Source organism: Thermobia domestica, chromosome 6 (assembly GCF_964235325.1).
Source record: "Thermobia domestica chromosome 6, izTheDome1.hap1.1, whole genome shotgun sequence".
In the NCBI taxonomy this organism is placed as follows: domain Eukaryota; kingdom Metazoa; phylum Arthropoda; class Insecta; order Zygentoma; family Lepismatidae; genus Thermobia; species Thermobia domestica.
In genome coordinates this window covers 43,070,774-43,085,183 of record NC_137459.1, presented here as the reverse complement: position 1 = coordinate 43,085,183, position 14,410 = coordinate 43,070,774, and positions in this window count along the sequence as shown.

Genomic DNA, 14,410 nt, shown 5'->3' with positions numbered 1-14,410 from the left:
TAGGGGAAAAAGCCCCCACCCAAAATTTTGAAAGTTGACACCTGAAAGGTAAAAAAAAGTGAACCGAAGTGAATGAAATTGTGCATAGATATTTTAGACGAAAAATGAGGGAATGCGGGTTTCGTATTTTCCTGGAAAAAACGGTTAGGTGGGGCACAGACTCCTCCAAACCTTTGATCATGAAATAACAAAAGTGCTAATAACAGTATGTCAGAAGTGCCCAAATTTACATGAAGAATTGGAACAAAACTTTGTGTTAGGACAATAAGCAAAAAATAAACAAATACGGCTTTTTTTATTTCCTGTGAAAAAAAACGGTCTTAGGGGGCAAAAGGTCCTACCCAGAATTTTGAAATTTGACGCCCGAAAGGGAAGAAGAAATCGACCGAACTGAATGAAATTGTTCACAAATGTTGTAGAGGTAAGATGAGGGAATACGTGTTTCGTATTTTCCTGAAAAGAAAAATACTGTTGAGTGGACCGTGGTGTTGAGTGTCGGAAGGAGTGGACCGAAGCCAATGAAATTGTCTATAGATATTGGATATGATAAATAAAGCCTCTCCTGTTTCACAAGTGTCTCCATCAGATTTATTCAAATTTGGCAGATCAACAACAATCACAAACAGTATAGCGTATTTTATAGTATTTCACGAGGCAACTTTAACCCTTACAATGATTTTCCGCATAAACAAAAACACGTGCCGATTAATTTCCTGTTTGCTGTTGATGTGCCAAAATTGATAGGGACATCTTAAAAACACGAAAGTCCTTATTTTACATACAGTCTATACAATATCTACACACAATTTCATTTGCTTCGCTCCACTCCTTCCTGCACTTTTACGGTAATATTTTTTTTTTTCGGAGTGGCTCTAGGCTCCAACACTGTTTTTCCGTACAAATTAAAACACATTTCATTTATTGTTTTGCAAATTGTCCCTATACGAAGTTTCGTTGCAATTCTCCATACTCTTTAGGAACTTCTGACGTATACTTATTTGCACTTTTGATATTTCGTAATAACCAGCTAAGAAGATCCGTGCCCCACTCAACCGTTTTTTTTTTTTTTTTTTTCAGGAAAATACGAAACACAATTACCTCAATTTACGTCTAGAATATGTGTGCACGATTTCATCCAATTCGGTGCACTTCTTGTTGCCTTTTTGGCCTCAAATTTCAAAATTTTGGGTGGGGAATTCTTCCCCCTAAAACCATTTTTTCGCAGAAAAAAAACCGTATTCGTTTGTTTTTTGTGTATTGTCCCTACACAATGTGTCGTTCCAATTCTTCATGTCCTTTAAGCACTTCTGACATACTGTTATTAGTACTTTTGATATTTCACGATCAAAGTTTTGGAGGGGCCTGTGTCTCACCCAAACGTTTTTCTTTTCTTTTTTCCAGGAAAATACAAAACCCGTATTCCCTCATTTTACGTCTACAATATTTGGGCACAATTTCTTTCATTTAAATTCACTTCTTCTTGCCTTTCGGGCATCAACATTCAAAATTTTGGATGGGGGCTTTTACCCCCAAAAGCCATTTTTTCGCCAGAAAATAAAAAAAACAGGTATTCGTTTAGTTTTTGCGTATCGTATATACACAAAGTGTCGTTGGAATTCTTCGTCCTTTACACACATCTGACATATTGTTACTAGCACTTTTGATATTTCATGATCAAAGGTTTGGAGGAGTCTGTGCCCCACCTAACCGTTTTTTCCAGGAAAATACAAAACACGTATTCCTTCATTTTACGTCTGCCATATCTGTGCACAATTTCGTTCACTTTGGTCCACTTGTTTTTGCCTTTCGGGCGTCAATTTTAAAAATTTTTGTGGGGGCTTTTGCCCCCTAAAATCGTTTTTCCGCAGAAAAAAGAAACATGTATTCGTTTATTTTATGTGTAGTATCTACCTGCCAAATTTTATCAAAATCGGAGTGTTACTTGTAAGAATATACCGTAATGCCATTGAAACCAGGTGGAATTAAAGCACACTTTTAAATGGGATTATAATTTCGTTTCCGTTTTGTTTATAACATTACTGTATTAGAACGATACACTCATAGCCATTTGCTATTTTTTTATGTGATATACGTAGCAGACAGTTTTCCTTACATGTCTCTAGAAAATATGTTTTGATTTCGTTTGTGTTACAATGCAGTTTGACCGGTTCATAAATGAAAAGTAATAAACGTTTAAGAGAAATACAGAACTCTTGCATTATTATTATTATTATTATTATTATTATTATTATTATTATTATTATTATTATTATTATATTATTATATTATTATTATTATTATTATTATTATTATTATTATTATTATTATTATTATTATATTATTATTATTATTATTATTATTATTATTATTATTATTATTATTATTATTATTGTTGATATTTTTGAAACATTAGAATTACATGCTTACGAGAATTCGTGCCTCCGAAAAGAAAAGCTGGATACGTGCCTGCACTGAATGATAGACGTATGAGTCATGGTATAGACGGGCGTGCTAGGCGATCGAGTCCGGAGCATCGAAAATAGACCACAACTTGCAGTTCTTCTTGCCAATTGATGCTGCTTTTTACCTGCTATGATATGTCGGATAATAATGTGGAATAAACGAAGGTCGAGACCATGGCGTATTGGTGTTTCATGCACCTAAACCTGTAAAATATTTGTGCCGAAAACATATTTCACTCACTAGCTAAATTTGTGGGTATGATCGCACATCTTCCCTTATAAAGTGTAGTCTTATAAAGAATATATATAGCATGCTAAAAACCTAAAGACCAAATTCAATAATTTTCTATAGTTTTCTTTTTTAACAACGGGAAACTTGTTTAATTCATCACGATTAATCACGTTTGATACTAAGATGTCTGTTTCTCTCTATACATATTTTTCATACTTTATTGGAGACAATTTTTTTTTTCAAGAAAAGAGGATGATAAAAGAAGCTATACAACAGCATACACTAATTCTAAATAAATACGTCATCAGAAAAAACAAAAAGTTATTTCATTATTATATTGTGTCGGTTCTTATTAACATAAAAATTATACACTTTCTACAATGTTATTTAAAGAAAAAATTGGATGGGATCGCATGGGATTCGATCTGGTGTCAAAACAATATAAGAATTATTAGTCCGGCACTCTACCCACTTGACCACTCAGACTACCTTTTGTTGCCTGTCTTTTTCTTAACAAATAAATGCTCATGGCTATAGAGCATGTCACTTCCAAACTTAAGACAACAGTTTTTCTGTTTGTTTCTATACTTCCGTATAACATCTTGGTTACAGAAGCTAATTTATATTTGGTAGACAATTTACACCCTAGATTTAAGCCAATACATGCAATATATTAGTCCAGTTTCCAGTTCCTTGATTCAACTAAAGTTATTCCCTCTGCAATCGTGCTGTGCTACTGCAAAAAATCCCTCGAAAACATTATTGCCAGTATACACAAAACCGAACATAATTTTGTTTTTTGCTTATATTTTTATTATTTTATTATATTTTTTTGGAAATATCTCCTTAGATGGATTGCTTTCTATTATCTCCACATACTAATAACTGAATTTTACCCATAAACATAAGGAAAATGGAATAATTGCGAAAAATCGTGAGTTACAGTATACGCGCAATATTTTTTGCGCATGGGAGTACATTTCGTGCAGGAATGCTTGGAGATGATGCCAACCGACGTCTTGAATTCTGCGAATGGTTTACAAGCACACAACATAAACAACCCAACCTTGTGATTAACATCATGTTTTCCGACGATGCCACGTTTCATCTTGATGAAAATGTTAATAGATATAACTACGTGCATTCGGCAGACAGCAACCCTCATGTTGCCGAAGTTTCCCATAACCAAGTTGATTCTCGTATAAATGTGTGGTGCTCAATTCAACGTAATGTTGTGGTGGTTCCTGTGTTCCTAGAGGGAGATTAACATATAAAACCTTTCAAAACTTGCTGCAAGCAACACTAGAGCCTTATTTGGACAACTTGTCTCTCTCAAACCACCAGCACTTTTACTGCCAACCCGATGGTGCGCTACCGCACTTCAGTGTCAATGTTCGACAATGGTTGGCTGCAGCAGTTCGTGGACATCGGATCCGGCATCGCGATCTGGTGGAATGGCCATTGAAATCGACTGATTTAACACTGCTTGAGTCTTTCTGTGGGGGCACTTAAAATCCGTTGTTCACAAGAATCGTCCACGTGCAATAATTGCTGTACTACTACTCAAAATCCGCGAGACCTGCGCTGCTACTACCACTGAGATCCTGCAACTGATTAGGACCAGTTTGCGACATAGTATGGAAATTTGTGCAAAACAAAATGGACATTATCTCAAACATCTTCTACGCGGTGGCTCAGTGGTAGAGCGTTCACCTCTGGTGCTAGGGGTCTCGGGTTCAAACCCTGCTCCCGCCAAGTGAACTTTGTGGTGGACAAACACCGTGTGCGTGGGTTTTCTCGGGGTTCTCCCGTTTCCTCCCACTTTCTTCATTCCACCATTTCATTCATTACTCATTATCACCGTCTCCTTTAGTCTAACCGGCATAACCGTGGGACGTAAAACTCAAAATTTCATTTCATTTCAAACATCTTCTACGCTGATGTTTGCAGCAAAACAAAGTTGCAGCTTTGTTTTACCTGTTTCAGGATTAGGGATGTTCACAAGTCGAGACATGTCTCGAATCTCGACTTGACTAGACTCGAATTCGAGTCGAAGCACACTTTGTAAAATTCGAGACGAGTCGAGACAAACTTATTTCTCGACTCGACTCGAATGTCTCGAAAATCTCTCTATATTTTTTTAATAATATTTTAAAGAAAGTATTCGCTCAGAAACACTCGTAGGTTGAGCAGACTGGTAAAACAGGACAGGCAGCAAACTGTGGCGGAACTAACATGAGACTTTATCACTGGGCAAAGTACAAGTGTGTCTGGACAGACAGTGCATCGAACACTTAACGATGGGCATCGCAGCCACCCACCTATGTGCGAATGTTAGCATCACGACATCGGCAACTACGACTGAACACGTGACAATCGCCACTGTACCTTGGCACAGTGGCAGAGCGTTGCATTGTCTGATGAATCCCGATACATTCTTCATCATGACGGTGGTAGGGTGCGAATCCGTCGTGTTCCAAGGAAACTGCTCCTTGACACCTGTACTGCGGCATTGAGACAAGGTGACGGCGGCTTAATGATGCTCTGGGAAACATTCACGTGAGGGATGCGAGAATTTTGAGCCTGGGAAATTTGCGCCCTATCCCAAAAATAGAAAAAAATGCTCCCGCTATATATTTAAACTGGGAAGTTTGCGCCCTACAATTGAACTTGTTTTTGTATCGTGTAAAGTAACATCCCCTCACACTTGAACAAGGTTTGTCTTTCGTCGTCTCAGTGATTGTTACTTCATCCATTATAATATTCCGAACAAATGAAAAAAAAAAAAGGTTCACTTAAGGGCAATCCATAAGAATACAATTTTTCGTTATACTGTAATATTTACAATAAAAGTGTAAGTTACTGATGTACCTACATATTTAAATGCTAGGTTTATATGTTTGTCTCCAACCCTTTAGACAATGAAATCTCGAAAACCACAAATGGTTGAAACGTTCCGTTTTCACTGGTCGATTCCAAATTTTGTGTAAATTGTCTAGTTCTAATTGAATATTTAAAAGAACGTGGCTGTTGTTTCTTTATTACATTTTTAGGGGGTACAGTGGAACTGTGTGCATATGATGTTTTAAAAGCATCATATCCTATGAGTTATACTTTCCAACACAACACAGTTGTATACAGGGGTCGTATATCTCTCAGACGTTTGCTTCATAGCCGAATGATGAAAAACGTAGGATAACAATTTCTCCAAGCTAAGATGAATCTTTATTGTTTGAAGTGTATGCAAAGCTGATCTGTACTTAATCGTCATTTGCTTATCTTGTGCTGCCGTATTGTTTTTCATTTGACTGTCTGGATTAACAACGGCAACGCTAAACTGAAATGTATTCGATGGCATTTAACTTTACGTCCTGGTACTGTGTGGTTGTGTTCTACGATAGAGGTAATCCAGGATGGGCAAGAGTGCTATTTGGAAACACTTTCAAAGTGAAAAATCAAAAGCAAATACCACCTGCAAATATTTAAAAATTGAAATACGAAATAAAGGAAGTACCAGCGCGTTGTGGAAACACATAGAAGGACAACATCTAACAATAATAATGGAGCCTGAAGTGTTACTGTCCGTAGATGAGTAAGAGGTGCAGACTGAAGAAACGACAGAGGTGCGAGGCCGTAGGCCGATCAAATGAGATATCGGATGGATTCTTAAGGGTGCGGTTGAGGATGCTGAGAGTGAAAAATTACTTGTATGATCTGAAATTGCTACAAATTACTACTATAGTTCACTGTTAATGATACCGCTGAAGTAGGGGCGAACGACCCATTGCCTTCCCCCTGGATTCTCCTATGCGTTTGCGTGAATGATAAAACTCCTTATACAACCTATTCATACTTAATACTAATTATATATATACACGTTACTGCTCAAGGCTGCATATGGGATTTTGTATACACATGCAGCTACATTAATTCATTAACTTTGATACATTAATTTACATTAATTGATAGTTAGAACTTTATCTCCACCAGGGGCAGACCCAAAACGGACTTTTGGAGGGCAATGGGTTGCAATACTGCTACTTAGAGCTAAAGAACTCCAAACTCTATGATGGGTTTCATTTATATATAAAATAAGAAAGTTTCCTCTTCTAGGGGCGGAAATCGTCCCGATTGCCCCCTGGACCAGCCCCTGATCTCTACTATAATTCTTAATACTAACTGAGATGGTACGATTACAGAGAAACGTATTTTTAAAGAAAGAAAAAAAAAGCTCATCAAGAGCAAGAAAAGGAAGTCACTCCTTAATTTGATTGATCTATATTTTATGGGCTGGTGTATTAGGTATGGCCTAGCCCATCATGTCTAGGAAATGGCGTCATTCAGTGACAACAGAAAGGATTAGGAAAGGAAGCAGCCTGAGCCTAATGAAGAAACCTGGGCTTGCGACTAAAGTTTCATCTCAGCATTTGATTAGTGTTACAGAGAACAAAGGACAAACTTCAATCAAGACGACTACTTTAAAAAAGATTTACTACCTTCTCGATCAAGTGTTTCCATTAGAATCGAATCTGACAGTGAGATTGCTCTTACCAAAGTCGACAGTGTTAGTCAATCACATTTGGAGTGACTATGACATATTAAGGCACGAAAACCAAATATCGACAGAATGAAGAGAACGCAAGGCCGTCACACGATCACATGCCACAAAAGTCTTAAAATCTTATTTTAAGCATAGAATTGAAAATCAATTTGTCAATGATTTCGAAACATTTGCTGATTCGGAACACCCGAATTTTGTGACATGGAATTTCGGATCGTGATCCAAGATCCGAAATTTCGGAACCGGATTTTCGGATCCGGATCCAATATCCAAAATTTCGGATCCGGATCCAAGATCCGAAATTTCGAATCCAAATCCAATGTCCGGATATCCGGATCCAAAAAGATCCGGATATGGCCATCTCTAGTACAGATCGCAGACTCAGCTAGTATATATTAAAATTCTAGGTTTATATGTTAGTCTCCAAGTTTGTCTCCAATCATTTCGACAATGAGATCTCAAAAACCACAAGTGCTAGAAACCTGCCGCTTTCACTGGTCGATTCCAAATTTTGCGTAAATTGTCCAGTTCTAATTGAATATTTTAAAAAAAAAAAAACTTGACCGTTATGTCTTTATTACATTTTGGGGGTACACTGGAAGTGTTGACATTTTAAAAAAAATATCATATCCTATGAGTTATACATTCCAACACAACATAATTGTATATGAGAGTAGTATATTTCTCAGACGTTTGTTTCATCCCCAAATGATAATAAAAAATTAAGGATAACCATTTGTCCAGACTAAGATGAATCTTTGTTGTTTGGAGTGTTTTGTCCAACGAACATCATATATCACTAAAATTATAATTAATTGTGTGTGTAATATATTTGCTTATAACATGGTGCATGCAAGAATGAAGAAGACACTAATCATACACGAATTAGAAACTCCAACCAAAAGTAGGCTTAAATCTTGCAAACGGTGCAAGATATTGAAAAATAATATTCGAAGAAACTCCCCTTTATGGTACCCCTTGTCGATTTTTATCAAGATGTCTTTCACTTATGTCTGTAAAGGGTCATGTACATATGTTGTGAGGAATGACAAGGAGATTCATGCTCATATGTGAATGATGCGCTGTGTAGAGAGCGCAGGTTCAACTAGTATATATAAAAATGAAAGTGGCTATGTTTGGGACTTCATAGTTTTTGAACCGCCCGACCGATCTCGATCAAATCTTCAACATTGATGAGGTTTGGACGTTGGATGTCTTTTATCATTTCACTTAGACGATGTAATTTTGAGGATGGGGACGACGGAGACATATATATAGTAATGATAAAAAAATGACCGATATTAGTGTTGAATTCATAGTTTACGGGACGCTGAGTACAAACAGTGACACTCCCGTTGCAGTTTAAATCCAAATTTAGCTCTTCATGTCTAAAATAAAACGTATTCTCCCCGTGCGAAGAACGAGTATCCTGCTAGTGCATTATATGGAGCAAATCTTCATGTGATATTCTTTTTAGTGCAGAACTTAAATTTCGTTATTCGTTCTAGAAACTCGGGGAAAACTGTGAACAAACCTTCACGAATTGTGACAGGAGATTAACATTAGAAATGAGTGCAGAAGGAAAGATGAAGTTGTGCTATTAAGTATAATACCAACGAAATTCAAAGAGCTTATATTTGAAATTATACGTTTAACAATTTCGTATTGGAGGCATTCGAATTATTAAAGGAGTTCAATTTAACACACAGATCTTGTATCTAAGTTTCAAAGTTAACTCATTAGTGTTCATTCCTCTCGGCAATTCACAACTTTGGCAAGTAAATTAAAGAATCCAACTCCAATCTAATTTATGAAAAGTTGCTGGGTTTTCATTAAAACTAAGAGAAAAGAAAAAAACTAACTTTGATCATGTTATATGTTTTTCTTGTTTGTTGTGAAAAATAAATTTCATTGGTAGTCGATCAGGATAAGAGACTCTTTCATCGACCCAAATTAGGAAGGAAATGTACAGTAGATCATATTCGCTATAGAATCAAATTAATCAAATGGTTTCAAGAAACTGCGTAGCAAGTTATTATGTACCCTCACGATCAAAAGTACGTTCCCACCCATCACATTGTGGGTATATAACCAAGACTTACGTATAGTAAGGTAGATTGCATAAGAATCTCTGACAAGGTTGTTGGTTTGACGAGAGAAATAAGAAGTTGGTCTGTCTATTTGAGGCTCGGATTCGCAGCATCAATGCAATTTCATCTCTAAAAAAATCGCAATCTCAGTTTTTCGATTTCTTGTCTGATACGTCAAGGTAAGCATCACAATATGTATTGGCAACAGTGTAGACATTTAACGCACTTAAAAAGTTCATTAATTAATTCTGTGTGTGTGTTTGCAAATTTTTCAATTTTGAGCCCTCCATTCGATAGAACATCTAAAACTATTTGAGAAGGTGATGGAATTTCTCGCGGCACTATTACCGTTCCCGATATAATGGTCAAAAAATAGTTCCGAATTCGAGAATTTTAATGAACCATATGTCGGGAACGTAAGTCATAGAGAGGTGTTGATCAATACGTAAGAGGATGGTGAACATTTTGGTACCAAATAGTAACTGGTGATCACTGGCGAACTGGCCACCGTTCCCCAGATATTGACCAAAAAATTCAAATTTCGGGAGACTTAAGGAGCCATATCTCGGGAACCGTAAGTCATACAGAGATTATATTTTGCGATTTTTTTTAATTTTGAGCCCTCCATTTTGAACATGTGTTTTCATAAAACAACATACGGTACAACGTTCCAACAGAATCTTTAAACAAAACATGTGGAAAAAATTTAGTACTCAAGGAAATTATAAATGGGTAGATATATTACAAGATTTGTTTAATGAGTATAATAATAAAGTACATAGAACAATTGGTATAAACTCAGTAGAAGTTAATGAAAAAAATTATTATTTTTAAGTTCGTTCTGGCAATGCTCTTGGAGCATTCTCAACTAATTTTATTTTTGAAAATCGACTCTGCAACCTATTTGTCGAAATATTCGTCTCCAGAGATGAGACAGAGAGAAGATAAAGGAAGAGGTATAACGTCTATATCATCAATTATCAATGATTCACTAAACAACTATTTTCGATTTACAAGGCAAGTAAGACGGGACCAACAAGATCTAAAAACCTACAGTTTTAAAAACGTTTCAGAGAGATACAAAGTTTATTAAAATTGTCCATACAATAATTTAGTTTCTTCCTCTTTTCTTGCCTTTTACATACTTATTTCAGCACCCTAATCCCTCTTCCCAATATTAAGACATGAGCGGAACATAGAAACATCTTCCTTTGAAAGTCTTTAAATCAGAAACAACGTTTTGTTTCCCGGTATGTACTTGAACCTATGACCTCCTGATTACGTATCAAACACTCTACTATAGTTCTTATAGAAAGGTGGTACACATTGGTAGGAAGCATAAGCTTAATACAGCATCGCAAAGCAAGAACGTGCGAAAATAACATCCTAAAAATTTCAAAGAACAATAATAATGAATATAGGCTATATGAAGATTCTTAATTGTCTAACAAGACCTGTTAAAAACGCTGCCGTTCAACATCTGTACACTGCTTTCTTTTCGCATAAAGTTCTAGTATGCCACGTAGAGATGGTTGTCATAAAATGGACAGAAAGTATCCGAAAACCTGATGGTGGTCTCTAGCAGCCACATGACTATTTGGTTTGGTAGGTGAAAACCACTGAAAATCAGGAAAGCGAAGAATATTAAAGCTGAAAACAACGCTGAACATCGAGAAATATGCTCAAGAATAGTGCAGAGTGTTTTCTAAGCCGTGTTAGTGCTTCACAGCTTATATACAACAGTGTCTAATTGAGGACAAAAATCATAGGGGAAAGCGTTGTACCTGTGAACACTTTTAGAGTCTTCGAAATTTTCGTGCTAATATTCAGCACTTTTTCCCCAATTTTGTCGTACATTTGAAGTGTCATCTCTTTGCTATCAGATAGGATGATTTTTAAACGTGTTACCTAATTACAATAGCTTTTATAAGATAAAATAAGAACAAATCCGTTTTGTTCACATGTACATTATGGTCGTGTACCATTGAACAGACCCTCTTGTACCTTTGAACAGTGATAATTACAATGTTTCTGCAGCTATAATATAAAAAGAAGCCACAAATATTAACAGTTATAAATTGCAATAAAAGGTTTAGCTATAAAAAGCTCCCCAGAATTAAAATTTTATCAATTAAATTAAAAATTAAAGAGAAGTTCTAACAAAAACTTGTGAACAATAAAGTTCAGCATATATAACTCTTAACATTATGTTATACAATAAGCGAATATATAGAAAATACTTAAAATTATAATTAATAACTTTATATCCTAACCTAACCTATATAAAATATATCAATTGTTTTAACTATTTACATTGTGTAGCTTTAAACAGTATTATTTATCGTTCAAAGGTACACGATGCATTAATGTTCATAGGTACAGCGGGGGACACTTCTAAATGGTACAGCTATATGGAGATTTACGGCTAAGGTGTACCATTTAGAAGTGTCCCCCGCTGTACAAGAGGGTCACCATTATGAAAAAAAGTTCTCCTCTAGCTTAAATATTGAACAGAAGTTAAAACTAAAATTATTACTGTATTCACCAATGATTCTACCCCAAGTTTGGACAAATAAATATCACAAAACCGAAGAGCACAAAACTCAAAAGGTAACTACAAAAAAATCTTCGTTTTGGGGGTGAAAAATTAAAAGGAACATTACTCGACACAACACTCAGTAAACAACAGCCAAACGCGTTTCTAGTGCTTTTTTTCATTTAATCTTTCAAATGAATTTTAATCACTGCACCTAGATAGCTCTGAATTCGAGGAAAGCACAGGTGTTCAAAGGTACATTGTTTCAAAGGTACAACTCCTTCCCCTAAATATCAGAGAAGCTTCTATCAACACTTAAAAGCCTGGTATTTATGACTGCTAGATTATTAATTAACTCTAGAAATGGCAAGTTAATTTTATAACAAATCATGACAAAGTGAGCTTCTAAGACTAACATGTATTTTAATTGCGACACTCACTACCATCTCAGTTGGATGTTTCTAGTTTATTATAAAAATGTGTATATACTTGGTAACAACTATATTTATATTTATTAGTGTAAAAAATTGTGTTTACACATCCCTCTGACAAACTATACTTTTTTACTTTTGCTATATTTTTAACTACGAAATAAAATAGTTATCAACACGCGCAGTGTATCATATAGAATAATGTATATTGTATTAATACACTTGACCAAGTACATGTTTTTAAATGGGGCCAAGCGTTCACCTCTGGTGCATAGGGTCATTGGTTCACGCCAAGTGACTTTGTGTTGTACAAATACCATGTGCGTGGGTTTTTCAGGCTTATCCTGTTTTCTTCAACTTTCTTCATTCCACCATTTCATTCATTTCTCATCATCAATGTCTCCTTTAGCCTAGCCGGCATAAACGTGGGGCGTAAAATTTAAAACATACATATACTTAAAGATATATGGTTTTAGAGAAACGTAAAACAGATCATTCAGTAAAGATCCTATTTTTTCTTTCTTTCTTTGACACTGCACAAAGTTCGATGCGTATTCAATGAAAACGATTACCTCCCAAATGCGTACATTCCCAGATCCTTACATGTCAAAATCCTTCCCAGGTCCCTAAAAGTGGCACGGGAGATGACATGACATTTTGACATTCATAAAAGATTTCCCACTTCCGTACATGTTCAATAACTGACACTGTTTCTGTGCATTTTAAAGAAAGTTTGGGCATAGGGAGAGTAGTAATTGCGTCACCTAAGGATAACTTTTGGCCCCTGGGTCCCTGCCTCAGGACCCATGGTCCCTGGCCCGGGGTCAATGACCTAGGGGTACATAGAACCACCCCTCTAGATTTTGGCAGGGGTACCTAGGACCATCCCCCTTAAATTTTGGAAATTGCCAAATCTAAAAATTTGGTATGGTAGCCTAGGACCATAGTATCTACCTCTCAGTATTGGGGGTCTATGTCGTTCCCTTTTATGGGTAAAAAATTGCCAAAAATTCAAATTTTGGAGGTTTTAACCCAATTTATCCCCTTTGATGAGGTGTTATTATCGTATATGTTTATATGGGTATATACAGGGGTCCATTACCTTTCATAAGATATGGGTATATTTGTGCACCCCTTTAGAAATTTGGAAGGGGTATTTGGGCCACCCTTTAAATTTTGGAAATTGACCAATTTAAACATTTGGTATTACAGTACTGGACCCTAACATGTATTATGATAAATTTTGGGTGGTCCACCTCGTTCCCTTTTAGGGGTACAAAATTGCCAAATTTTAGTACAACCACATGTTTGGTATTTTGACCCAATTTATCCTCTTGGATGAGGTCCTATTACCTTATATGGTTATATGGTTATGTATAGAGGTCCATTACCTATCATAAGACATAGGTACATTTGTGCACCCCTTTAAAAATTTGGGAGGGGTACCTTGGCCCACCCCTTAAATTTTGGAAATTGCCCAATTTAAACATTTGGTATTATAGTACTGGACCCTAACATGTATTATGATAAATTTGGGTGGTCCACCTCGTTTCCTTTCATGGGTACAAAATTGCCAAATTTCAGTACAACCACGTATTTGGTATTTTGGCCCAATTTATCCTCTTGGATGAGGCCCTATTACCTTATATGATTATTTGGTTATGTATATGGGTCTATTCCCTATCATAAGACATAGGTACATCCTTAAATTTTAGAAATTGCTCATTTTATATATTTGGTATTATAGTACTGGACCCTAACATGTATTATGATAAATTTGGGTGGTCCACCTCGTTTCCTTTCATGGCTACAAAATTGCCAAATTTTATTACAACCACGTGTTTGGTATTTTGGTCCAATTTATCCTCTTGGATGAGGTCCTATTACCTTATATGATTATATGGTTATGTATAGGGGTCCATTTCCTATCATAAGACATTGGTACATTAATGCACCCCGGGAGGGGTACCATAGCCAATCCCTTAAATTTTGGATTTTTTCCAATTTAAGCATTCGCTATCATAGTACATGACCTCAATATGTATCATGATAAATTTGGGTGGTCCACCTCGTTCCCTTTTAGGGGTACAAAATTGCC